The 16083-nt window shown below is 33.5% G+C and overlaps 1 protein-coding gene across 3 annotated transcripts in view; it reads left to right on the top strand.

The window, feature by feature from the left end:
• The window catches only part of LOC106118942 (uncharacterized), a 33692-nt gene that overhangs the window by 2868 nt on the left and 14741 nt on the right, over positions 1-16083 (top strand). The gene's annotated exons all lie outside the window — the stretch shown is intronic.

The following is a 16083-nucleotide window of genomic DNA, read 5'->3' as shown; positions in this document are numbered from 1 at the left end:
ATTTGGTAAAAAAATGTTTTCGGCCTTTCTGTTAATTACCCTATACTTTATTTTAAAATATTATGCAGGGAACAAAAACTAATATTTTACTTGCCAAGTATTTCTTGCATTGAAACTTTTCCTTATTGCTTTTTTATCCTATACAACGTGGACATGGAATGAATAAAAATATTGTTATCGAAATCAGTTTTGGCGTGACAAAGTTGTTTAAATAATAATATAAAGTAAATAAAAACAATCACATATGCTATGGTAATGAATATTGATCGCCGGATAAGATTCTGGTCTCCTGATGACGTATTTTATTATTATATTTAATAGTATCTCGCTATGGAGATTTCCATTTGCTATTTCAGATTAAATTGCAACGTCCTTTATTTGCTCACCGGTTCAAGGTTAATTGCGAAATTGTAGATCAGTTTCTGTAAATGTGCTGACGACAGTGACAGGTAATTTTTTTGTGTCTGTTTATAATAAAATAGTGTAATAATACATAAGACTATGTAACACGATATTTTTTCCCGTGGGTATAATATATAGCACAATTTAAATATAGATTTTAATTAGCTTGTACAATCAAGGCAACTAGCGGTGTTCCTTCTTAAAAAGCTGCAGTCGATCGAACGTGAGAACTCGGTAATGAAATAAGGCTAAATGCTTTTTATTATTAATATTCCATCGTATGTGCTAGTCATTGCTAATTGGTTATCTGTAAGGAAAGGCGGAGTTTGTCTTGTTTTCAGGAACAATTTACCTGTAAGTAGAATACCGCGAATTTCAGCGACTGTACAAAGGTAGCTTCGTACTAGATACTTGGATAACCAACATTTTTCCTTTGAATCTTATATATAAAATTCTCGGGTCACAATTTTCGTTCCCATACTCCTCCGAAACTGCTTGGCCGATTCTCATGAAATTTTGCGAGAATATTGAGTAGGTCTGAGAATCGGCCAACATCTATTTTTAATACCGCGCGGACGGAGTCCCGGGCGACAGCTAGTAATACTATAAATGGCAAATGACGTACATATTAACCTTTAATTGTTTCATATTATAAAAATAGTATAATTCTTTGGAAAATTGTGTGATGTTTCGAAGAACATTCCTTTTAAGGTATGCGAATAATTTAAATTTTTTCTCGGTGTCTCAGCCTCGTTAAACGAGAAATATCTCGTTTCTGTTAAGCAAAACAAAAGAAAATGTTTAATATTAAATGGTCACATGCACAGTGTGTGAAAAATCTGTGTAAAAACGTAGTTTCTTTAAAAAAAAAAAGAAAGTGCAGTGATATCCATACATTAAAAAAAAGATCTTAAGTACACTGCGTTTCTTGTACATTAGATTATTAAAAGTATACATTGTACGCCCGATGGCAAGCGACGGTATCTTCGTAATTGTAAACAACGGAAGGAAGAAAAAAAAAACCACCAACTGTTGTATCGAGTTACCATAATGTGACAAGGTTCCTGTTTTAACTCATTCATTACTACGTTGCTGCTGTTTTGGTACGATGTACATTTAGACTAATTATAGAGATTTACAATAAGCAACGAGCTTATAAAATTGAATGTTTAAAACCTTGTTTGGAAACGAAGTGCCCTGTCTTTTATTCTTGTATATCTACATAATTTTTTATGACGTTAAATAAACTGTTTTTTTGTATATATTAAATGAACCCAATAGCTTCCATGTCGTGTTAGTGTTTGTAGTCTGGCGTCGAGCAAATTCCATTAAAAGCAGGCGTTGTTCAAAGTTTGCGAAGCTTCAAATTGCCCGGTATAGCTAGGGTTACCATTAACGGTAATGTTTCTTAGGATTTTACTGATTTATCTGTTGTGAAAAAAAATATTCATTTATGGTTATATCGATCTCAATATTAATAAATATTCAGTCAAAATTTTTAAGATTCTAATTTGTACAAATTTATTCTATATTCTTGTAGTCTCTGTTTCTTTATTTGTACTTCTCTATGGTTGTGTATTAGAGCATAATGATTAAGGTATACATGTAACTTTTTACTTTTAGTACAACGATCGTACTCATATCAAAAAGGCAAGTAGTATCCCGTCCGGGCGATCCTGTCTCTGTGTGCGTGCGTTTGTTCCGCACAGACGCACCAGTGTGCACGCAATCAGCGGACGGCGCGGGGTCAGCGAACTGCGACAGTATCGCGCCCCACGTGGATCTGTCATATCATTGCCCATTTATGTCACCCTGGTAATTCGGTCATGTATTACATTTGTTTTTGATTGGATGTTTTGTTTCTTAAAGTTGTAAGGTTGTAGGTTTTTAAATATTTATTGCATAAGTCTATTTGAGTTTTTAAAGTGTATAAGATTTCAATAGGGTAACATGATAATGTAGGATTGTCGGAAAACTCAAGATTTAGGTAAACGCTTTCTAAATCTGTAGACTTTATCATATCTGTTCATATTAATAATATAAACAAAAACTTTGGTAAAACAATAAAAATACGAAAAAAATATATTTTCGTGAGAGTATCTTTGGTCAAAATGTAGGTAATAGTAGGTAGCAAATTTTTTTTGAGATCTTGCAAGTTTGAAAGCAGTAAAATCTACCAACCCATTCAAGTGGTTTTATTTATTAAATTTAATTCGCTGTGTAAATAGAATCGGAACGCGGTGGGCGGTGACGTATATTATTTTCACGTGGCTTCACATCGGCAAATATATGCTATAGCTATCGTCTCGTCTGTCTGTGACAAATATATGACTATGCGCCTATTTATATCTTTCACTTTTACATTACCGTGAATATTTGGTATCTACATGTAAACGTGGAATGTGTTCATTCATATGTATGTACCTGCATTATTTTTTTATGTATATAACTCTTTTGTTTTTTTTTAATACTTTCATCACGTGTGCGGCGGTCAGACATATTTTACGATATGACCATAATTAAATATTTAGTTTAATAACTATTTATCGCCTCTCTGCCCTTATCCCACTCACGTAGGGTTGGTGCTCCAGGTTTTAGTGTTCAGTTTCGATCTATCATCCGTCATCTCAGTCGGCACTCCTTTCTTAATCATGTTACCTTTTATGCAATCCATCCATCTCTTCTTACTCTGATGTACTTCTCCACATTCGTAACTAAAGTTCTTCTCATAACATGCCCATACCACGCTTAGCTTTCAAATTTACTTTAACAATTATTGACTAATACTTAGGGAACCCATTGTACATTTTTTCATGATAAAAAGTGCATTGTTATAAACACGTTCATGTAAAAAAAATTGTAAACAAATTACGTTTTTTTACAATTACAAAAGTAGTAAATAAGTACATTTTCTTATTTGTCATCAGCTCATACTGATTCACTGTTCCTCTTGAGCCTATTAGTGTGACTACCTCTAAGTCGTCTTAGTAGTGCCACAAATTTGCTTGATAATATACTCAGATATATAAGGAACACAAATCAGATAAGCCTTATCACTTGAGATCCGATGAATTGGGCAAAAGAGTTTTATCATTCGATATGACTCACAATCTCTATAAGCACTCGCTCGAGTATTAATTACCGACGATGCTAATAAAAGCGATAGTTCGTCTGTTTATAAAGTCATGAGTCAGCGACCACCTCGCGAGACGACCCAGACTTTGACGCAGCCTTGTAAACTAAACAAGGTTCTTTCTTACGTCAGTTATGACATACTGGATAATATTTTTTTGAGGTTTTGTTTTCCTGGAACTGAATATCATCATTGGAATATACAATTTGATGTAAGAACTAAAAAGGAAATATAAAAAGGCATAGGATTTTGTTTTGATGACGTAACATATTATGGAAATTATATTTTTTTCTAATGACATCATGAATCAGGTCAGAATGAATGTAATGGCTGCCCGTTAAACGACCTCTATGTGGAAAACAAAACGCAATTTCAGCTACAAAGGAATGTCAAATTGTAATTTAGTTAATAGCGCGAGGTAGGTAATGGGAGGGGTGGATCCCAGGGCGCGCCATTGATTATGAAGGAAAATTAATAATCATTTATATAGCGGTAACATTTCAAAGCCTTAGCCAGTAAATGTATCACTTTGAGCATCCAATTTGTAAAAATTAACACACTTATAATAATGTAAGCCAATAAATCTGAACCGGATTCTGTATTTTTTCACCGTAATCTGTTAAAATTAAATAAAAGCGCTATTATAAATTACTGTAAGAGTTTACAGTCAATTAAACCAACTGTACAATGCAGGTGAATTACGGTTAATTGTATAATTTTTTATATGGTCAGCAATCTTACTTCTTATATTATAAATACGAATGTTTGGATAGATGAATGTTTGGTCGTAGGTATCTCCGGGACGGTTCTACGGATCTTGATTTTTTCACAGATGTAGAACATCGTCTGAAACATAGGCTACTAATTATGTTTTTCTTTAATTCCGGACGGAGTCATGGGCAACAGCTAGTGTTTATTGTGTGTAATATTGATCCATAATTTTCTGCAATGTATAAACCGCTCGATGATATTTGTGGACAGTCTGTAACCAATTTTAAAAGACATAATAAACATTAATGAAATTTCAAAGTTTTGTGGGGATAGAAAGCTTTTCTACGTTCTTTCTCATTGGTGAACTGTCGAACCCTGTCTCCCAGACTAAAGGGACATAATTTAAATACATTTTATATTAATTTCCCCGAGGAGAAACCTAACTATTAAATATTGAACATGTAATAGGAAAGTAACTACTAACACAGAATACCATGCAAATTAAAATTCATGTCTTACTTACTTATATGTATTATAAATGCGAATGTTTAGATGGATGGATGGATGTTTGTTGCTAGATCTCTCCAGAACGGATCTTGGTGAAATTTGGTCTGGAAGAACATAAAGGTTGCTAATTAAGTTTTCTTTTAATTCCGCGCGGACGGAGTCGCGGGCGACAGCTAGTATCTACATAAAACTAGTAACACAATCCAGAATCTCAATACCATATCCTGTTTTAAAGTCGTGGAAGATCTAACGGATGTACTATTGCGTGAAGTTATGCAGCTGATTAGTAGATATGTTATCTAATACATCTCTAAGCATTCAGCGACCAACATTGACTGCGGCCAAATGTTTATGATAAATTATTTGACATTAAAATTGTTACTACAGTCATTATAGTTTCAATCTTCTTAACTTCGACCATACATATGTGCTAAGTTATATTTGTTGTGAATAAATTTTGATGTTTTTCCTTCTATTGGTAGAGTAATCTGGTGGTAATGTTGGCCTGTGTTATTCATGGATATAAAACTTTATATTAAAGACATTTAAGTCAAAATACTAATTTAAGACATGTCTCCATCAGTCTGGAAAGAAGATAACGTAATAGGGTTTTCGAAATCTTGATCTGATTGATTCTCCCTGTAAAGGATCAAAATAATAAACGACTTCCAGAACATTCAAGTTATTCCAGTATTGTATGAATTATTTATCATCTCGTTATGTCATACTGTGAATTTTTACATATGCTTTGAAGTATGGAATACATAGGCATAGGGCAAAAGTTTTTAAAATACTTTTGAGTAGCTTAATTTTATTTATTTCTTTTCTAAACATAGTTTATGGCTAATTTATTTGCTAGCTTTTATTAGATGTACTCCACGTGTTAATGCATCACCGCAAAGAATAGATGTGGATGCGGTGCCAAATAAATGATGGTCTGATGAGTAATGTCCCCGGGCTGTCCCAGCTGCTCTGAGTCATTGTGTTGTAATGGGCTAATTAGTACATGCTACTGACCCTAAGTACTAAAGCTTGGTATTGTGTTACACCTCGACGTAATAACGTTGCACTTGGAAAAAAATTTGCAATTTCTTGTGACAATTCTTTGAATATTTATCATTTTTCTGGAACTGTCACTGAAAAAATCACACCGGAATAATAGCTGTGTACACAAATTATGTTTGTTTTGGTGTTTATGCTTTTTACATGTATTTGTAACATCTTTGAATATGGCGTAGAGAACGATACGTAATCAATTCTAACAACGATTTTATGGTAAGTAACTATTTAATTATTTCTCATTTTATGGATAAGATGAAATCCATCTTATCCGAAAGGGTACGCATTTTAATTAAAATTCTCCTTGTTGAAAGCTTTTACGTACTCAGCGGATTCGCTCAATGGATTCTGAAGCCCTAAATTAAAACCTCTAGACTACGTCTGAGACGATTACACGAGTATTAAACGTGTTATACAAATGTCAACCTTACGATGTGTGGCATAAGGCTTTAATTTTATTGCGTAGTTTTGTTAGTGTGACTGTCAATGCAGTAGGCGCTATGGCGCTTCGTCTTGGCACCGAGCCCGATGCGGGTCGCAGTTAGATGATCTGCAAACAACTTCATATCTCAGCGACTCTTCAGAGTTACTCTGACAAAGATACGGATACAATACTGACTTGTTGACCTAGACATTTTATTCTCACAAAGAATATAAAGATAATATAATGTTGATTTAGTTTTAATTTATTTTATAGCTTTTTTAATCTTGCTGATATTATAAATGCGAATGTTTGGATGTAAAGATGAATATTTGTTAGAAGGTTGATTGGATTGGGATGAAATTTGGTATAGATTTAGAACGCTGGCTGGCAGAACCTATATGGCTACGTAACAAACCTTTTTAGGGTTCCGTACCTCATAGGAAAAAAACGGAACCCTTATAGGATCACTTTGTTGTCTGTCTGTCAAGACCCTTTTTTTAATTCTGTGTAGACGATGTCGTGGGCAAAATTTATTATAACATATAATAATTTAAAGTATAAGCTTTATTACATAAAATATACTTAAATATTTATCTCTCGGTATAATTAAAATTATGCAATTTATTAGTTTGATAAAGTATTTGCTGAAAAGCATTTTTATCTGTTATAATTATAAAGTTCGTTATTTACGTTCATCGTAACCTTTATCAACGTAATTGTGTTCTTGAATGTCGCGCCTTCGACAGAATAAACGGATCGCGGATACGTAGAAAATTTACACAATGAAGCTTAATAATTTGTTTCATAAACTTGCTTTATGTGGTCATTGATAAACCTATGATGTACGATCATTAATTGATTTTTTATGTAAGTTACCAGTATTTATCAGATCATTTCGACTAAGCTCTAGGCTTATAATAGAATTTGGTTCAAGACATTAGTCTAATAGCGGGAATCAAACTTACGATCACGTGATCGGATATCTGTATCCTTAACGGTTATGCTTAAGGCGCTTTTGAATTTAATTTCAACTCGATGTTTTTTAGTTTTTAGATTAACATCGTCTGAATGATTTCATCTTAATTAGTCACTATAACCTTGCCAGCTATCGTGAAATTTGTAAACATTAATCATCATGTGTAAACAATTTTTGTTTGTCCGTAAATTGCGTCGCTTGGGGAAGGTCAAGACAGAAGACATGCGGGTTGATCGTAAGTTCTGCGTGTTGCGAGTACTTGATTGGGTGCAATGTTCTCCCTTATGTTTAACTATCACGCTCAAATAAATTCCAAAATCCCCGCTTTGACTATTAGAATAATCACGTAGGTTATAACATATTTATAGTGTTGTAGGATTATATGTTTTTCTTAGACCTATACGAAAACAAGCTGTGATTCATATTTCCTTTATTTAACATGTTATCGCAATTATTTTATGTTTGATATGGATGAATCTTAAGGAAAAATATGTAAAGAAGCTGTTTATCTGTTTCCTTTTATCGAGGTAAAATACTTTTGTTGCTAAGTCTCTTTTGCATTTGTTAATATCAAATTCAATCTTTGGCATCAGTCCACTGTTGGACGTTGGCATTTTACAATATGCAAAGAATTTATTATAGTTTAAAAAACCCATTATAAACCTAGACGATTTCTAGCTTTGAAAAAAAGGTAATTGTCGTTTGTCTCGAAAGCAAAATGACTCTGCTGTGAGGAGTGCGCACCCTCCGACACTCCGTCCCCTACCACTCAGAGAGTATTGCATCTTAAGAGTGCTCGGTGGCGTAGTACACACAAACCTATCATGACTATGCAAAACTTAGAACTCGAACGCTAAAAACTTAGGCCCTGAACGCTAAGTGACTACAACAATGAGACGGTAACACCCGTTAACTTGACGGACACGTATGATGCTCCGTCATTTGTTTATTTATCTGTCACGATTTTATCAAAATAAATAAACACGCTTAACGTTTTAAAACGGGATAGGCTTATATTGTTTGCGGACATGTATTTTTTACGAAACTAAAATCTTTTTCTCATCATCCGTAGACTTAAATTGTCTTCGCCGCGGTTCTTTCTAAATTCTTACTTAGAAAATTAAATAAAAGCAGTTAACTTCGTATACTTAACGTAAAAGGTAGGCTTACTATTTAGGAGATATTGTATTTCATTGAAACACCGACTTAAAGCCAGGCATCATTTGATAAGTTCCTTGGTTTACAATTACCTGGACGCGTTGCGATGGCTTCTTTAAGCTGACTGAAGTTTTTAACCCTAATGAGTGCTTTAAACTTAAAACCTTGTACCTCTACTCTAAAAAATCTAGGCTGATAATTAAAATTTAATCCTTGTTTTGATAGCGTCAACATTTTATGAAAAAAAAAAGAAGTAGAGCTTACTATAAATTTTGGAAGTTGTAATTTTTGGGACGGTGCATAATTTTACCGAATTCATGGAGTGGTTACAGTTATCATTCTGATGGTGATTATCGTTTGAAACAATGTAATTAGATACTATTTGTTATTAAATTGATGAAATGTAAAATTGTTTCTTTGAATAGATTCTATCTTGTATTGGCACATTCGCCTAAGCCATTGTTCAGTTCGATGTTTACTAAGTGCATTGAACACCAATGATGCCGATGACGAAATGTGTTTATAATATCACCATTCATCGATCATTCCATTCATCACTCGATTAATTATCTACGTTACAGTCGTTCGAGAAACTGGTCATTATGTACATCGTCTACATTATTATTTTAATACGGAATCAATGAGCAATATTAAAACATGGTACGTTCTTATTGTGTTTGTGTGAATGTAGTGTTGCATTAGTTTTACGGTGAGTTTTTATTACTGTTCGAAAATTAACAATGTTTGCTAAATTTAATTACCAATTGTGATTGGGTAAATGGAAATGCACACACGGTTTTCTTTACTTAGATGTTCTATACACAATAAATTGTCTTTAGATAAACTTGTTTGCTTTTTAATTTACTAGAGCTTAGTTCTTCATCTTTTATCCATGATAATACCATCGTTAAATGTTTAAAATGTTGTATATTTTTAATAAGGAAAATGCAGTTGAACAAGTTTGTACCGGTCTTATACAATTAACTTGCAGGCAGTGTATCTGCGAATCCGTATTCCACGTAAGTGCCGCCACAATTCGCATGAGCAGTAACTAATCAGAGTGCTTGTGAAAATATGCGATTTGGCTAATATATTCTCGTACACATAGTGATGCGATTGCAATCGTGACGAGATGATATTTAAAACCCTAGCGGCTGAATAGTTATTTTTAAGTCAAACCTTTCAATTTGAAGTCAAATTCTCTGAGTACTTTTAAAACTTGTCCTTACGAACCAAATACCGGCAAATATTAATACTAGACTGTAGTACACAAACAGTAGGTTTTGGGAAAATAATTTTTGATGATTACATTTGCTACGAAAATGAGACCAAATCATATTTTCTTAAGTCAAAACGGTACGTAATCTATGTGGAAAACAATGTAAAATAAGTATTTTTGTAATCTCTCAGCTTTCATTAGTGTGTTGGGAAAATTAAAAATTGTATTTATCGATAATTTCATCCTACTTCACTAGACCCTGTTAACGAGACGGCGCCAAGATTCTTGGACTTTGCACTACATTCGCGATTTTTACATATTACGTGTTTCATTAGGTGCGACCTACAGATGGAGACTTTTTTAAGAACATTTTTTAATACATTCTCGTAAAAATGATTGAATAATGAAATATTTTTCTCCGAAGTTATTTCTTTGTCCCTTTATGTATCCGGTAACTTAATAAAAAAAGTAAATTGGTGACTCATTTTATTAAAGGGCTGTAACTAAAAGACTGAACGGAAATATATTGAAAGGGGAGCCCTCAGAGGAAATACTAATCAATTCAATAACGTCTTCCGGAAAGGTCATCTGTTAGGGACCTGAGGGAGGCGTTTCAATGTCTTCATAACTGTAGACCTAATGTAGTTTATATACTACCTAAATCACTAAGGGTCACTTTAGTGTTAATATGGAATGAGAAATCTACACTAAGGTATTGCTTAAGTAACTGTAAAATGATTCAAAGCTTGGTAGCTAGTTAAATATTTTTAAGGAATTATTCAAACTTTCGTGAGACATTATCTTAAACTTATGTCGGTGACGACACGGTTTATATAATATTTTTTTTCAGTTCAAATTATATGGACAGCAATTACTATTTACTTTGTATAATTTACACAGCAGGTACAACAAAGTATTGCACATACACACATGACGTCATCCCCCAGTTCTGCGAGTACCATACACGGTCAAGGTCACACACTAAAGATGTGTGTATACTAATGTGGATTGCACACAGTACTTTTCTAACATTTTTTATCTAGTAGAAATATAGCAAGATAATCTATTCAATTCCAGTGCAATGTATTGGACAGACGCGACCGAAGAATCACTTTCTCATTGTTGAGCCTGAAGAGTAAGACAGCAGGACTAATTGTCTCCAACTTATATGGTCACTTATCTTATCTATATAAAATGTTATGGGAGTGGCCCATTTGCTTTCCTAGCAATGTAATTTAGCCAACCCTAGAGACATATCGCGTTGCATGCGCGTGCGCAGCCTCGTCTGAGTCACAGTCGTCACGCGCTCGCTAATTGCGCTTGTCCGTTTGTACGCGATGTATTAATACAAGGAGCTCTTTTAGTCTCCGAACTGATGCCCGTCTGCATATTAAATGGATCAGCCAGTATATTAAATGCATAATACATGATTAATTATCAACGAAATACTAATTGCACATTGATGTTTAGACTGTTTATGAACTATAACATTTGTAATTTATTACTGTAATTAAGACGATGCACATTCAATTTTTTTTTAAAGAAATCCTTTATGTTTCACTCATCGAATGGATATCAATTTCATTTATAACTTTTCGGTTCGTAACTAATAATTTTCGTTGGCACCATTGTAAATCTTTTTGAATTTTATTACAGGAAGCGTATTCAACATAAAATTTACCTCAAACCGATGTGAGATATAAAGCTATTTTTAACTCAAATGTGATTGTAAATGTTAATAAGAATTATGTAAAGGTTTGTTTGGACAAATATCATAAATGCGTTATTATTTCATACGATACAAGGCTTGGTATTTATCAGTGCAAATAGATGCAAAGATATGAACTTATCTAAAGCAGAGCAAACAAAGATGTCTCCCATCTCACGGGAGGGCGTGGTGATTGTTATCAAAATATACCACGCCTGCGCGATGCAATGTTAGGTTGATTTCACACTAGCAAGTTGGACGAGTATTTTATATTGTTATTTTTATGATAAAAAAATTAAATTATTTTTACTTGTCTATTATCATACTCGATTAAGGTAAAGGTTGAGCAAAGTGGAAGAAAAGGGGATTGTATGCGTAAAAAGAGAAGGAGTTACTAGATCTCCGATTGCGTTTTTTTTATTTCATTTTATAAGAACCATGTTCCAGATACAGTTACATTGTGACTGTTAATTTTTATCTGTCTTTTGCTGACTCATTGTCCAGGAAGTTAAAGGGACTTTTCACTTCCGTTAATTTGTTTAATCAGCATATGTTGCGGAGCTCACCTACATTGTTTAGCCTGTCGTTCATTGAGAGCACATTGTAATCATTGATCTGGAATTGAATCGAGTGACGTCATAGTGTAAACATGCTCGTTGTCGATTGAATAAGACAAATTGTATCAACCTCTTTATATAGCTGATTATATAGTATATAAGATAGCTGTATTTATATTTAAACGTAAAGTACTATTTCTTGTCGAGAGAGACTTTTTAAAAGAATTTTTTGACAAAAGCTTAAAAGTCTAATAAGTATACTGTTTCTTTATACCTATTGATCTCTGTAAAGGATAGGCGATTGCTTGGAAATAACATTCATCATTCGTTCCGGTTTAAACGAACATGTTGATGTTACGTGATATTTTAATTTATCCTTATTATTAGTTCGAATTCACAACAACATACCGCTACCATCAAAATGGCGAAAATCAACTAGGCACAAAATACTACCCTTATAGCTAGTCCATTTATAGTAGTCAATGTTTTTAAAGAGTGACGTGTCATACCGTTCGTATTCTTCTACGGAATTCTATAGGGTTGCCATCAGTCGGATGTCTTAATTTTTTTAAAGTACTTCTTATTAATATATGTTGCATGTATTTATTATGAAACTGCGCACTTGTTTGCTTCATGATTAAGGATGCATATGAATACCAAACATATGACGTTTGCGATATTGCCATTATGACTAAGTCAATTATTTTATTTTTATATTTTCCACTTAGTCACGTGCTAAATTGTTTTCGTTGCCCGACTGTTTACATTACGAATCTTATTTAAGGTCTTAGTTCTCATTATGATCGTGATTATAAAGGTCACTTTGATGATAATAAAATTAACAAAGAGTAACACGAGATTGTTGTAATTTCATTGACATTCTTTCGTGGTAAGATTTTATTATTGTTTTTAATCGTTCAAATATAATAGGTTAGTTTATTGAATTAACACCAAACTAATTTTTGACGTATTTCATATAAAGCTGCTTAAAAACCTATGAATCTGAATATAATTGGTTTAAGAAAGAGATGAGCGGTGCCATTTAGTTTAATGCAGTTATAAATTTGGTTAATCAATCGAAGATTTCTACGGAATATCGGGTCAACCCAATAACACATAGAAAGCCTCATTTGTTATAAGCTGAAAGCTACCTAGTGAATTTAAAGTTAGATTTTTATAAATATTTAATTTAGGTTTAATTATGTCAAATAGGAAGCGATGATCACTTAATACCAAACAATAACTTTATGAAAAACTGCATCCAAAGCGTGCGTCAGCATAAATTCTAGTTCACTGAGTTTTTTTTTTCATCAAAGAGCTCGCTCGCTGCAGTAATCTTGCGTTCACACTGCAGCGACCTCTGTCAAATGTACGTTGACCTTTTTAATCCCGCTAAAGAGTTTTGCGAGCTCCCCTTCACTATTATACTCTTTAAAATTGCCATCATAATGTAATCAGCTTAAAAGCACGGTGTTGCATGACCCGGGAGCTAGCGGAATATTCATTTTGCTTCGAGGTTAAATTAATAATTAGCATTTTTTATTGTCATTTTTAATTTTTTAAATTAATTTCGTCTTTAAATAAGTGTCTTTTATTATAAAAGTAATTGAAAACCAGCGGCCTTCCTATTGATAGGACAAATGAACGAACGAACGAAAATTGACATGCCTTATATTGCGAAGGACAATATACCAACATAGCGAATGAAATAGACGAAAGACCTGATTGTTATAATCAAAAGATCAGGTTAAAAAAATGCCTGATTAACTTTCAAAGTAAAGCGCGTGTTTAAAGACCTGTGTTCTTTTACTCCCGTGAAAAAATATTTACTCTCTATGAACAATGTTCGGGGCACTCTGTGCTAAGTGGGCTCGCAGGCTCGAGGAGGGCTCTTCAAGTGATCCATTTCCACAGTATTGTTCTTGCTCCTACTCCTGCTATCTACATCGAATCATCCACTCGGAACACATATTGACCTCGTAGGAAATTTTTCTTTTTAACTGTATTTAAAAAAGAAGGAAGTTCTCAATTCGTCTGTATTTAAAAAAAATAGTTTGTATGATGTTGGATCGTATGAAGAAAATATCTGGAAAACTCAATTTAATTTGTAATAAAGAATAACTTTATTTTATTTTCAACTTTATGTTATTTTATATATGAAGCTTCAAGTAGTATCATTAGGTTTTTGATGAAGACCTCATTTTCATATTTTATACTACTGGCAAGTTGGAAAGGATTAAATACTCGAAAACGAGTAGACCTCATTAAAATTACCAACGAATGAATAGATGCAGAATGTTTTGTAGATAATCCCATAAGTATTTTAGCGTAAATTTTATAGCTCTATTCAACTGAAATCTGGAAACGGTAATGGTAGTGAAAATATATTTTTCGTCTATTTAATCTTATAAATAAAATTCTCGGGGTCACAATTTTCGTTTCCATACTCCTCCGAAACGGCTAGACCGATTCTCATGAAATTTTGTGAGCTTATTGAGTAGGTCTAAGAATCGGCCAATATCTATTTTGAATCCCCCTAAATGTTAAGGGTAGTCCACCCCTAATTTTTATTATTTAGACAAACACGCGGACGGAGTCGCGGGCTACAGCTAGTATAGTATATATTTAAGATAGTAAAACACTGTTATAAATGAATCTTGGTATTTTATTTGTCACTGGCTAATTGTAATATGTGATACTTGTTAGAACATGAAAAAAATATGACAGTACAATGTTTGTATTCTCAGAATGCGAAATGCATTTCTCGCTTGATGTACACACATGAATTCCAAACAAAAATAGATACCAATATTAACGACATTGTATTGCTGCCAAAATTGTTGGGATAGCGTGGTGGGCATTGACGTTTTTAAATTTAACGGTTTACAATTCACCGGTCGACGCTGAGAGTACCATTCTCAAATCTTATAGTACGTATCGATACGAATGAGTATTTCTATGAAATATGTATGTACATATTGCGCTTGCGCAGTTGATGTCATGTTTAAATACGAGTACTGGGAGACCGGTTATGACAACGTCATCAAAGTGCACTATGCATTCGTAAATAACTTTTTAACCGTAGTGATATACTGTAGTTTTAAACCGTTCAGATTTATATAATCAACACTAAAATCTCAAATACACATGCCCTACAATTAGGGTTATATGTAAATAACATGTAAGTCAAACCTTTTACAGTAATTTTAGTGATTTTATTAACAATATAAGTAGTATTTTTATAGCTATGCTCCATTAATTTTATAATGCTAAATGTGCTTAACATCGTAAAAAAAACAACAAAGTTTTTGACGACCAATTTAAATTAGGTTACTTTTAAACATAGTATTCGTTTGCCTACCTTGTTATACTTTTGTACTACCAAAAGAACTTTGTAACATATCGGTAAATTCGATATTGCCTTTTTTTATCGTGGGGAAATGCCTTTCGCATACCATCTTTGCGGGGACAAAGGTGGTTATGTCGGGCTTGCACCGACTAAAACCCCACGGTGGTCGCCACCGGCGCTAACAAAAGTACTACCAAAAGAACTTTGTAACATATCGGTAAATTCGATATTGCCTATCTGTATTCTACTATTTACAGTTGTATTCCGCAATCTAATCAATGGTGGAAATCGTATTGTGCGCGTATCCGAACGCAGCCATAAAGCGGTTTACTGTTCCATTGTGAGGTGACATTGCCTCTACTCGTGAACATCGTTCCCGCCAATTGTCAGCCATTGTTGCTGCAAAATGGCCCCGGCCCACATGCCGGTTGGGTAATACCACCTTATCTCTAATGGAATCAATGAATGTGTGATTCTGATTTAGAAATAAGAATTATTTATATCTATGCCGCTAGTCGAATAGACCCTTTAGACTTTTGTGACGTAATATATGCACGCGAGGAAGGCAAATGAACATTGTTAAATCACTTTATGTCAATGTTTATTGTTGCCAGTATTTTTGTAGGAGAGTTCCAACTAGGAGAAGGTATCACAAATGAGTAGTCGCAAAGAGCAACTAGGTACTGTTAGGAAGAAAATCCGACACTGACGGTGTACTGACACAACACTAACCTTACTAAAATGTCGACGTTTATGTTCCTTTACTAATGATTCTGACACTTGACTTGGTTATGAAAGCGCGCCATTCAAACCAAAGGATTCTAATTAATAATGTCTAAAAGTACATATTTATTTATGGACCAAAAAGGATATGTCAAAA

Source organism: Papilio xuthus, unplaced genomic scaffold (assembly GCF_000836235.2).
Source record: "Papilio xuthus unplaced genomic scaffold, Pxut_1.1 DF827542.1, whole genome shotgun sequence".
Lineage (NCBI taxonomy): Eukaryota > Metazoa > Arthropoda > Insecta > Lepidoptera > Papilionidae > Papilio > Papilio xuthus.
This window is presented reverse-complemented; position numbering and strand designations above follow the sequence as displayed.